This window comes from Schistocerca gregaria, chromosome 4 (genome assembly GCF_023897955.1).
Source record: "Schistocerca gregaria isolate iqSchGreg1 chromosome 4, iqSchGreg1.2, whole genome shotgun sequence".
Lineage (NCBI taxonomy): Eukaryota > Metazoa > Arthropoda > Insecta > Orthoptera > Acrididae > Schistocerca > Schistocerca gregaria.
This window is the reverse complement of record NC_064923.1, coordinates 68,974,562-68,987,174: the sequence shown is the minus strand read 5'-3', so window position 1 is coordinate 68,987,174 and position 12,613 is coordinate 68,974,562. Positions and strand designations below refer to the sequence as shown.

The window sequence follows — 12,613 nt, the reverse complement described above, 5'->3', positions numbered from 1 at the left end:
TAATGATTTTCGGATCACTCGCTTGCTGAATACATGACGACAGAAAGAGAAGGGTACAGGCTGTTAGAACGAAACCGTAGACGTCACATTATCAACATAATGGAAGTCGATAGTGTAACTTCGCAAATCGTATTAAACTTGCACTAGCTCCTAAGCGATTATTTTTCAGGACGCTATAAGCACACCACGAACCATCTGTGATCAAATAGTATGTACGATACAAACCGGAGGGATTAAAAGTTTAACGAAGGCCAAGGCTACAATAAGAAGCAGAAGACATCTCTGACAGACAGAGAGAACTGAAGGATTCGGCTGGGAAATTGTTGAGGGAATATCAAAAATAATTCTTCATGGAATCATTATCAGTTGAAAAGAGGAAAACTGCAATACAGTAATTGTACGAATAATACAGAATCTCACAGTGACTCAAATTCAGAGGTTTTAACGGCTTTGTGTTTATGCGAATTGCTCTAACCAACCAAATTCTAATATTACCGCTTTAACAAGAAAGAAAGACTCCGATACGTTTCGCTGTACATAGTAATTGTGGAGGCAGATTAGAGTGCGTTCGTGTTGCTTCAAAATAGCACCGCAAATAATTTCCACGACGTGTGCTATGAATCATATTTTACATATGGCACAACAGAATTCGCTCACAGAAATTGGTACCCACTTTTAGCTTTACAGTAAATAATGTTCCTGAAAGTTGTTCATGACTTTTTCTGCATACCAGTAAATCGAGTTTCTGAAAGTTGATTTATTCTGTTACTCAAATATGAAACATCGACTACATTACATTATTTAGACGGGAAAAGTGTATTATGCAGTCAGTAGCTGGTGTTATTATACCTGCTAACAGCAGTCTGAAGCTTTACTACCTATTTCAAACTTTTACAAGCAGCGATCTGATACTTTAATGAATCATACATGAATAATGTTGCATTGAATTAGTTATGTTGATTGAGATTTTGTTCTGAACGTTCTATTCGTAATACTTTGTAGATAAGCAACGGCATCAGAAAGTAAAATTTTGGCAAATATTACATGTGTTTTTATACTATATATTCACCTCATGGACCGGTACAAACTTTTCTTCCCTATTAATAAATGATTGCTTTTGATTTCACATCCTATCTATCAAGTAGGTCAGAAGAGTTAAATTACATACTGGGTTCAAGAAGGAATTCAGCCTTGTCATTTGAATTTTAGTGTTTTCCTTAAGCGATTTAAGAAAACATTCACAATAAATGGAAATTTTATGTTTGGTACTTTACTGAAAAATACGAAGCTCTTATTCTGTATTATCCAAAGGTTAAATAGTATTTAGTAGCTCAAGTCTCCTAAATTTACGTGAGGATATTTCGCCCAAGGCGTCATTATTTGTTGTAATAAATGCACTTTTATGCGTGAGTGTGTGTTTACATGTTGCAACATCTCCACTCGACATTACTGCCGAAAATGTGATGATGCGCTCTGGTTGAACGGCCAGACATTTCATGTGCGCATTGTATCTGCAAATGAAAATACGAAACTTCCAGTGATTCTCCTTGCGTCGTCTATAGCTACAGGGGACAGTTATTGACCTATATGACAAAAAGAAAAGTAAATTAGTTACAACCTACGGCGTAAACGGCACTAGAGATATATGAATGTAGGTAGTGATATATTCGTTACGCCTGCCATCATTGTCGATGACGTGGTGCAGACGAATAGCGAGATTCTGCATGATCTGCTGGAGTGTCGGAACATCGATCCTGTCGATGATCTCCTGAATGGCTGTTTTCAGCTGAGCAATGGTTTTGAGGTTACTGGTGTACACCTTGTCTTTAAGAGAGCCTCATAAAAATGAGTCGCTTGTAGAATGAGATTTTTTTTAGAATGAGATTCTCATTCTGGAAACATCCCCCAGGCTGTGGCTAAGCCATGTCTCTACAATATCCTTTCTTTCAGGAGTGCTAGTTCTGCAAGGTTCGCAGAAGAGCTTCTGTAAAGTTTGGAAAGTAGGAGACGGATACTGGCAGAAGTAAAGCTGTGAGTACCGGACGTGAGTCGTGCTTCGGTAGCTCAGTTGGTAGAGCACTTGCCCGCGAAAGGCAAAGGTCCCGAGTTCGAGTCTCGGTCGGGCACACAGTTTTAATCTGCCAGGAAGTTTTATGAGTCGCTTGTGTTCAGATCCGGAAATATGGCGACTAATCGAGACCCATGCCAGTGGTCCCTGGATAACCTAGGGCCAGAAGGCGGTCTCCAAAGAGCTCCTCCAGGACATCAATACTGTCCTGTTTCGTTGTGTTCCAGCTTTGTCTTCCATGAACCACGTCTAAATCAGGGTCACTTTGAATAATGGGTGATACGGCGTAAATTGAGCGCCTGCACGCCAGTCCACAACGACAGAGAAGGGAAGGTTGTGAGAAGAGGGCAACCAGTCGCATGCGGTTGACCTCCCTCCATGACGACAGCAGCGGCCCCTAGGTGAAGACGACATAAACCCAGCGCCGAACTGGTGGTAGCCCACTTCGATAGCAGCTTCAATGTTAGCCACTTCGTTAGCTGATTCTTCGTAGCCTCTATCATTAGTAATCTCTCTGTAGCACAGTTAGAGATCAGACGTTTCTGCAGTTCAGTTCAGAGATATTTGTAGTAGGACCAAAGAATCTTTACTTGTCTTGTAATAAAGCTTATTAGTATGGGTTGTTTAACTGATTGTCTAGAGAACCGAGTGTGCAAGATTCCTATACACAACAACATGGTGATGAGATGTAGAAATAACATGTGGCGACGATATAGGAGCAATAACACAGAGATAGCCTGTTAACGCTTCGGACCCAGCGCCATCAGGTGTCACAGTGACTCTTATAGGCCTTTTACTTTTAACTTTTCTCCAGCAGGCGTTGCAGAGATTTTCGTTCCTCGTGTGCTTCTTTTTATTGATTGCATTGTCTGTTTATTGCATTTGCCTGTTCCAAAATGAGCAACCCACCTATCCCACCCCTACTCAGGCGTGACAGCTGCAAACGATAGATGCAACACAGCTAACACAGATGTTTCAATTTCAGAAGCAACAGATTGCAAACCTTCTAAGTACAGTACCATAGCTACTGGCCAGACAAGCAACAAACGCAACGTGACCACCCGAGCAACTAGTAACAACTGTAGCACAAAGAGCCAGTTTAACGACAAAGGAGAGAAATAGCTAGAGTGGTTGCAAGAGTGTTAAGTCCACATAATTGCTCACAACATATCAGGTACTGTTAAACTAGATTACTTTTTTGTCAGTGGTAGGAAGTGCCGTCTTTTATCTAATTCAGAAGTTGTTCCCTAACGCGACACAGAATGAACATTCCTATGATCAGGTTGTAGGTTATCTAGCTAACTATTACGAACAACAACTGAACGCGGTGGCAGCTAAGTACCATTTCATTCGTTGCAAGAAAAGGTCAGAATAAACTTATCGCGAATGGGTAACAGATTTGCAGCATATGACGAGGACATGCAAAAAATGACTCTGAGCACTATGGGACTTAACTGCTGAGGTCACCAGTCCACTAGAACTTAGAACTACTTAACCCTAACTAACCTATGGACATATCACACATCCATGCCCGAGGCAGGATTCGAAGCTGCGACCGGAGCGGTCGCGCGGTTCCAGACTATAACGCATAGAACCGCTCGGCCATTCCGGCCGACGAGGAAATGCAAACTCAAATGTGATCGTGGTGTTTTATATTCAGATGTTACGTTGCGTGATGCGATCGTGTATAGTGCAGCCGATGTCAAACTTCGAGAACATATTTTGAAACAGTCAGATCCATCACTTCATCACATAATCCAAGTTCTAGATCAGTATGATTCAGGTGCCTATGCTGCCAATAAATTTGAGCAGCAACGAATTTGTCGGGCTGAGTCGTCCATTGCTCAAGACTGGACCAGTAGGCAGCAACAGCATTCGTGCACCAAGCCACATAAACATTTCACTAAACAGGGGGATACATCAGTGAACAAAATTAAGGCGTGCCCTGGCTGCTATTCACGGCACAAACTCCAAGACTGCTCGTCCAGACAAGGACAGTGTGACGCTTGTGACATATAATTCGTATGTTTGCAACGGAACAAACATAAAAATTCCACCCACTCACAAAAATCTAGACACAAGGACCACGTAATCAAATCAGTGTATTGAAAGTTTACTGCAGCGAACTGTGACTTCCTCTGTGCTACATTCCCGCGATTGTGAGGAATTATTTGGCCTTGACTCGTTTGACTTTTTTTGGCCAAAGGCAGTGTAGCTAGCTTGTTGAAAGAATTTCCTGAACTCTTCTCTGAAAGTTTAGACAGGGTTAACAAGTTTGTTGCACATGTTACTATGAAAGAAAATGCTCAGCCGAAATTTTGCCAGCACAGAACTGTTCACATTGCATTACAGGACAATGTGGCTGCTGTACATAAGGAATTGTTAGATAGTGGAGCTATTGCGCCCATAACAGATAGTGAACGGACAAGTCCACTGGTTTTGCTCCCCAAACCTTCAGGTCACATTCGCCTCTGTGTTGGCTTTAAGTCTACAGTAAAAAAAATGGTTCAAATGGCTCTGAGCACTATGGGACATAACATCGATGGTCATCAGTCCCCTAGAACCTAGAACTACTTAAACCTAACTAACCTAAGGATAACACACAACACCCAGTCATTACGAGGCATAGAAAATCCCTAACTCCGCCGGGAATCGAACCCTGGAACCCGGGCGCGGGAAATGAGAACGTTACCGCACGACCACGAGATGCGGGATTAAGTCTACAGTCAACCCATAAACTGTGATTGATACTTCTACATTGGCACGCCCAGAGGATCTCATGGACAGATAAGGCACTGGTCACTACTTTTCAAAAATTGATTTGTGAGATCCATATCTTCAAATACCACTAGAGGGAGAATCTCAAACCGTGTGTGTTGTGATTATTCATATGGCCTTGTTTAAATATTTGCGTTTGCCTTGTGGCAGAGCTTCCGCACCCGCCATTTTCCAACGGTATTTTGAACAGCTGACTAGTCAAGTATAAAAGTGTTCAAATTATTTCGTCGATATTGTCGTAGCATGTCGTACACCTTGAGAACACATTGCGAATTAGAGTGCTTTGTTTCGTGCGTTACCTGATGCCGGACTAAAGAACAGACTGGAGAAGTGTGATATTTTTTAACGTGAGTTGTAGTACCTTGACCATGTCATAAACGGTAAAGGTGTACATGCCCTTCACTCACATTTGTTAGCGATACGTGACCTGCCAGTTCCTTGTAATCTCACAGAATTGTAGTCAGTATTAGGGAAAATCAACTATTCTATTAGGTCTTACTGAATGCTGCACAGCTCTATTGCATTGCTTGCGTTGCAAGAATGTTCCTTTTGATTGGACAGATGCGTGCCAAGAAGCTTTTCCGAAACTTAAAAATGCGTTGGTCAGTGATCGATGCGTGGTTCACTTTGTCCTGACAAACCAGTTGCGTTAAAAGTTGAAGTTTCCTCTTACGGAATCAGTGTAGTTCATTCGCACAGATACGGTGATAAAGACAGGCCTAAAGCTGTTGTCCAAAGCTCATTGCAACTATTCACAAATAGGGAAAGAGGCATTGACTGTTGTGTTTGGTGTCACCAAATTCCACCACTATTTGTTTAGCAGAAAAATCTACTTAGTAACGGATCATAAACCATTGCAGTCCTTGTTTGCAGGCCGGTTGTAGGCGCTTCAGTGTGGAACCGCGGGTCCTCTCCGCTACGGTCGCAGGTTCCTATCCTACTTCTGGCATGGATGTGTCTGATGTCTTAAGGTTAGTTAGTTTTAGGTAGTTCTAAGTTATAGGGAACTGAAGACCCATAGTGCTCAGAGCTATTTGATTTGAAGTCATTGTTTCAACCGATGAAGCCGGTTCCTGTACGAGCTGCCCAAAAATAGTTATCTCAATACCAGTACAAGATTGTGTATCGTCCATGTGGACGCACTTTCACGTCTTTCGATTCACCCTTGTATAGACTTCGACACTTTTGCTGCATCTTGTTGTCACATCGATGCTCATGACTCTGAATTGCTTCAATCCTTTCTTCTCTAACATAGGAAAATTGCACAGGCCACGAAATCTGATTCATATTTGAACATGTTGGTGAAATACATTAGCACATCTGGGCCTCGCTCATTGCATAGCATTAAAAACTCCATACTGCGCCGATATTTTGGCCATCGGTGTAGCCTCGCTGCACAGCAAGGTGTGATTCTGCATGACAGTGGACAGTCAAATGTGTTGATCCCCAAAGAGTAGCAGAATGAAGTATTGCACTTACTTCATCAAGAACATTGGGGAATTATTTGTACAAAACAGTTAGTGTGTTGACACTGAACTTGGCAGTGTATGGACACACTAATAGAACAGATGATGTCAGAGTGTCAAGCATGTGTAGAAAATCAGTCCGCTCCTTCACAAAAATCCTCTGCTTGACCTAAGTTGTGATCAGTACGCCAACGTTGCTCATAGACTTTACGGGTCATTTTTGGAAGATTCGTTGGTTGATTGTGGCACGCTCTTATACAAAGTTTTCTTTTGTTGTGCCAATGAATTCGACAACGTCACGTAGTACAGTTCAGGCGCTGTCATCGATTTTTTGCCTCGAAGGATTAGCTCAAGTCATAGTGGCGGACAGTGGCCCTCAGTTCCGATCAAATTAATTTGAAAAATTTTGTGCGAGCAATGGCATACAGCATCTAACTACACTCCTGGAAATTGAAATAAGAACACCGTGAATTCATTGTCCCAGGAAGGGGAAACTTTATTGACACATTCCTGGGGTCAGATACATCACATGATCACACTGACAGAAGCACAGGCACATAGACACAGGCAACAGAGCATGCACAATGTTGGCACTAGTACAGTGTATATCCACCTTTCGCAGCAATGCAGGCTGTTATTCTCCCATGGAGACAATCGTAGAGATGCTGGATGTAGTCCTGTGGAACGGCTTGCCATGCCATTTCCACCTGGCGCCTTAGTTGGACCAGCGTTCGTGCTGGACGTGCAGACCGCGTGAGACGACGCTTCATCCAGTCCCAAACATGCTCAATGGGGGACAGATCCGGAGATCTTGCTGGCCAGGGTAGTTGACTTACACCTTCTAGAGCACGTTGGGTGGCACGGGATACATGTGGACGTGCATTGTCCTGTTGGAACAGCAAGTTCCCTTGCCGGTCTAGAAATGGTAGAACGATGGGTTCGATGACGGTTTGGATGTACCGTGCACTGTTCAGTGTCCCCTCGACGATCACCAGAGGTGTACGGCCAGTGTAGGAGATCGCTCCCCACACCATGATACCGGGTGTTGGCCCTGTGTGCCTCGGTCGTATGCAGTCCTGATTGTGGCGCTCACCTGCACGGCGCCAAACACGCATATGACCATCATTGGCACCAAGGCAGAAGCGACTCTCATCGCTGAAGACGACACGTCTCCATTCGTCCCTCCATTCACGCCTGTCGCGACACCACTGGAGGCGGGCTGCACGATGTTGGGGCGTGAGCGGAAGACGGCCTAACGGTGTGCGGGACCGTAGCCCAGCTTCATGGAGACGGTTGCGAATGGTCGTCGCTGATACCCCAGGAGCAACAGTGTCCCTAATTTGCTGGGAAGTGGCGGTGCGGTCCCCTACGGCACTGCATAGGATCCTACGGTCTTGGCGTGCATCCGTGCGTCGCTGCGGTCCGGCCCCAGGTCGACGGGCACGTGCACCTTCCGCCGATCATGGCGACAACATCGATGTACTGTGGAGACCTCACGCCCCACGTGTTGAGCAATTCGGCGGTACGTCCACCCGGCCTCCCGCATGCCCACTATACGCCCTCGCTCAAAGTCCGTCAACTGCACATACGGTTCACGTCCAGGCTGTCGCGGCATGCTACCAGTGTTAAAGACTGCGATGGAGCTCCGTATGCCACGGCAAACTGGCTGACACTGACGGCGGCGGTGCACAAATGCTGCGCAGCTAGCGCAATTCGACGGCCAACACCGCGGTTCCTGGTGTGTCCGCTGTGCCGTGCGTGAGATCATTGCTTGTACAGCCCTCTCGCAGTGTCCGGAGCAAGTATGGTGGGTCTGACACACCGGTGTCAATGTGTTCTTTTTTCCATTTCCAGGAGTGTAGTGTACCGTTCCATCCACAGCCAAAAGGCAAAGCGGAACGTTTTGTCAGAATATTCAAGCAGCAGATGGCCAAACGTCGCACCGCAAACACGAGGGATCACGCATTGCAACTGTTTCTCGTTTCCCATCGCCAGCATCCACGAGATGGATCTTTGCCGGCAGAACTGTGTCACGGCCGCCAACCATCCGACACTGTTCCCCGTGCTCCACTCTCTTCAGCATCCGGCGCCATATGGCGTAAAGCCGGTGCCGGCAGGCCAGTCGGGAATGAGGGAGAAGAGAAGGCTGTGAGAAAAGATCAGCCAATCGCACGCAGACCGCCATCCCTACAGAAGTAATATACGACAGGCGGCCCCTAGGTGAAGACGACATAAGTGCCGCTCCCGAATGGTGGCAGCCCACTTCGATACCAGCTTCAAAGTCAGCCACTTCGTTACTTAACGCATCGTAGCCTCTATCATTAGCAATCCATACATAGCTCAGTAACTGCCGTTCAGCTGAAGAACTTTCGTAGTAGGGTCACTGGTTTATTTCTTTTTTTAGCGTACGGCGCTACACATGTGGTTTACACTTACTACATTATGAAGTTATATGATAAAATACACTATCAAATACATAAGCGAAGGAAACATATTCAGATAAAATATAATACATAAACACAATAAATAGTAACATCACGGCAGATATTTTGCGTTACACAAGTCTTCCAATTCTGAAATCCTAATTGGCGATCCATTCGAGTCCGCAGCTCGTGGTCGTGCGGTAGCGTTCTCGCTTCCCACGCCCAGGTTCCCGCGTTCGATTCCCGGCGGGGTCAGGGATTTAATCTGCCTCGTGATGACTGGGTGTTGTGTGATGTCTTTAGGTTATTTAGGTTTAAGTAGTTCTAAGTTCTAGGGGACTGATGACCATAGATGTTAAGTCCCATAGTGCTCAGAGCCATTTGAGCCAATTGATCCATTCGAGGCAGAGTTGTGTGGCGTTGAAGAATCAGGCAGACTACCCTGGAAGGATCTTAACTCACACTCCTGCGCGATGCGCTGTATTGTTTGATTAGGTGCCCCACAGTCACAGCTAGGGCTGGGAAGCTTTCCCCACTTGTTTACATTGTGTGCACATAGTCCATGTCCTGTTTGGATTCTGTTTAGGCTTTTCCAAAGCTGTCGTGGAACTTCAAACTACTTAGGTTTGTCTGATGGACAGATAAGTTCACTGTTGTCAGGTGAGGCGCTGTGACTCCAGCTCTCGTGCCATTTAGTATCCATACTAAAGTTAGCAGCTAACATTTGTTTGGCCAGTCTTAAAGGGAGATTTCTAGAGGGGAGTCATGTTCTTTCCAAAGATGGGACATCTTCATGGATAGGAAATTGGGGTCATTAATTATTTGTGTGTATTCCTTCATTAAAGGTTCCTCTCTTCGCAGGGAGGGTGGAGCTGTATGACTAAGTGTTGGAAGCCAAAATAGTGGGGTAGTCTTTATGCATCCAGTTATGGTTCTCATAGCAGCGTTGACCTGGGTGTCCACCTTGTTTACATGCTTGACGGTTAAAAGTGTTGGTGCACATTACTCGGCTGCAGAGTACATTAAGGCGAGTGCAGAGGTTCGTAGTGTGTCTGCTGCTGCTCCCCAGTTGGAGCTGCACAGCCTCTGAATGAGGCTGTTACGTGAGCTTATTTTATTGGATACATTTCCCACATGTCTTTTGAAAGATAATGTCCTATCTAAAGTGACCCCCAGGTACTTTGGATATGTCTGACGTCGCAGCTGATTGTTATTCTTATGAACCTTCAGCTCATATCGCGTCATTCTGTTGTTCAAAAGAAAACAGCTGACTTCAATCTTGGTGGGATTTGGCATTGGCCTCGATTTAGTGATATACTGATGCATTTTGGTTGGGTCAGTTGTGAGGATGATTTCAGTGTCTTCAAACTGCTTGCTTTGGATATCATCAGCATAGCTGAACGTCCTGGAGATGGTTTCAGCAGGTCAGAGATGTAAAGATTAAATAGCATTAGTGTTGTACTTGTTGTAATAAAACTCATTAATACGAGTTGTTTGATTGTTTGTCTAGCGAACCGAGTATGCAGTATCCTTATACACAACAAGGGGGAAACATCACCTTCCAAAACCTTCACGTAACATCCAGTAGTCACAGTGCCATCAACGAATATCGCACCGATTATTCCGTGACTGAACGTTGGACGCCACAGACTCATCTGCTGAGGGTGAAGAGACTTCTGTATCTCGAACTGCGGATTCTCAGTCCCCCAAATGCTCGAATTTTGCTTATTGACTAACTCATCGAAATGAATGTGGGCTTCGTCGATGAACCAGACCGTAGTATTCCCATCATGCTCCGTAACCAATCGTGCAATCTGAATCTCCTGTCGCGAACTTTTCAGAAGTTATGGTGATTTTGTTTCCTATAGTTCAATAATTTTCACCCTGTATGTCGCTACGACGAGGATATAGCGCGGTCATGTATCCGCTGACCATAGCGGGGATATCTACGATTTTAATAATTTTAACAATCTGTAGCGCTATTAGCAATGAGTAATCACTGACTTTAGGCGTGCCATAATTTTTTTTATTATTTACCACTTTCCAAGATGTATCATGCTTCATCACAAGCAATCAGAGAGTTGAAATAAAACACACACTCACATTATGTATTTCTTTCCTTAGGCACATTCACCCTCTTATTCACGTTATCACTTCGTGTGTTGCCTTTCTGTCCTAAAATGCTAGCTAGTCAAAGGACAGAAAAGGCTTCCTTATCAGAGCACTATCAAGACAACCAGTGAGAGATGAGGAAATGTATTCCTCAGTCGTTTCTAGTAATCGACCACGCATGCAGCGCTTGATCGTGATCCAATATACTTTGGTCAAAGGAGTTTATCCTCTAATGTGCAACATTGTAGGCTCCATTGCAGATATTTACCGTGTCCCAATAAATTTACATCACATCTGACATTTTTCTGATCTCAGTATAGGACCAATTAGCCGCAATAGACAGAAATAAGTCCCAAAGACCTCAAGTTCTATGCAATCCTGTTTTTGGTTTTGTAAGGCACCAGGTTTAGCTGCTCCAGATAGGTAATATATGTCACTGGTTTCACTGAACTAGAATCGAATGTAAAGATAGCGAAATGCATCATGCATACAACACTTACAAGCAACGTATTTTTACCGTAAAAGCACATCTACGTTGGTACTACCGTCTGAATTATCTACAGAGCGTACACTACTTAATGAGCAGATCTAACATCACGTACATATGAAATATGAAATGCTTATTGAAGATGCATCAGTCCGTTTATCTTGCAAGCAGTTCTAGGAAAACTTTTGACTCTTTTAATTTCAGAGATTACTAGAATGCGATTCCTTCTCACTATTGAATTTAAACTGGTACTCATTGTTTCGTAATTACAGATATCTCCTACGATAGTAAATGATGTTCCTGCTGATATTCTGTAGCCGTGGGTATTCTGTGACAACAGATATCACTTAACACAGATGTAACTCTGCCATAGGTATGTAGGTTAAAACTAACAAATATTACTAGCTGAGTGTTTATTACGAGAACAGGATTGTTTATTCGATATAAACATGATTACAGTTGAAATTGTGTTGAATAATGTTTACTAAAAATTGCAAAATTTTCAATATGTATTTTCGTGCTCAACTAGTTGCAAATATTACAGGTCAGGAATAATAAATATCCTGCGGTAAAAACGCGTTTTTGCATATTTTACATTACGAAATTGTTAATTAAAGTGCATTTATTGCGAGACTGGTAATTCTGTGTGCAGTGATGTACTAAATAATTAACCACATTTATCAGCCTTTAAAAAGCTAATAAATTTCTCTTTCGACAACATGATTTCATAAAAAATGCTACCTATTATAGAAAAACGCGACAGGGCATCTAGGTTTGTAACTGTCTTTCTCGTTAAACATAAAAATATTCAGTTATTATTTGAAAAAAAAATATATTGAAACACGTTAATCTTAAGTAACACGTCGGAAGATTGCAGCTGCGAGAAGAAGTGAGTGCTGTAACAGAAACTCGTTTAAGGTCTTAAGTAACATACTGCTGACCTTATGAAAGCGACTTCGCAAACTCATATTATCCATTTAAATGATTTTGTGTAAGAATTTCGGACATAAGTAAACTCTTCTATGACACTTTAGTAACATATATTTACAGAAAAGGGTTATTGTCTTAACCTAAGAACAGACTAAGTAGCAAAAGACCGGTAGCGAATCAATAAAAAAGAAGGAGGTTATTCCACCCTGTGAGTTTGAAGTTTGTGACCGAATGGACGCACTATTCCCGCTCCAATTGACATCTTCATGCATAATCACCTGACAATGAAATGATGCTTATACTGTAAAAGTAGCTACAATCATTTTTCTTTTCAGAACTATCGTCGAGG

General features: G+C 43.4%; 1 non-coding gene across 1 annotated transcript; it reads left to right on the top strand.

The window, feature by feature from the left end:
- Nucleotides 1–2,052: 2,052 nt before the first annotated feature.
- Nucleotides 2,053–2,127, top strand: Trnas-cga (transfer RNA serine (anticodon CGA)). The gene has a single exon. It is a non-coding gene; the product is annotated as a tRNA-Ser (tRNA).
- Nucleotides 2,128–12,613: the final 10,486 nt, after the last annotated feature.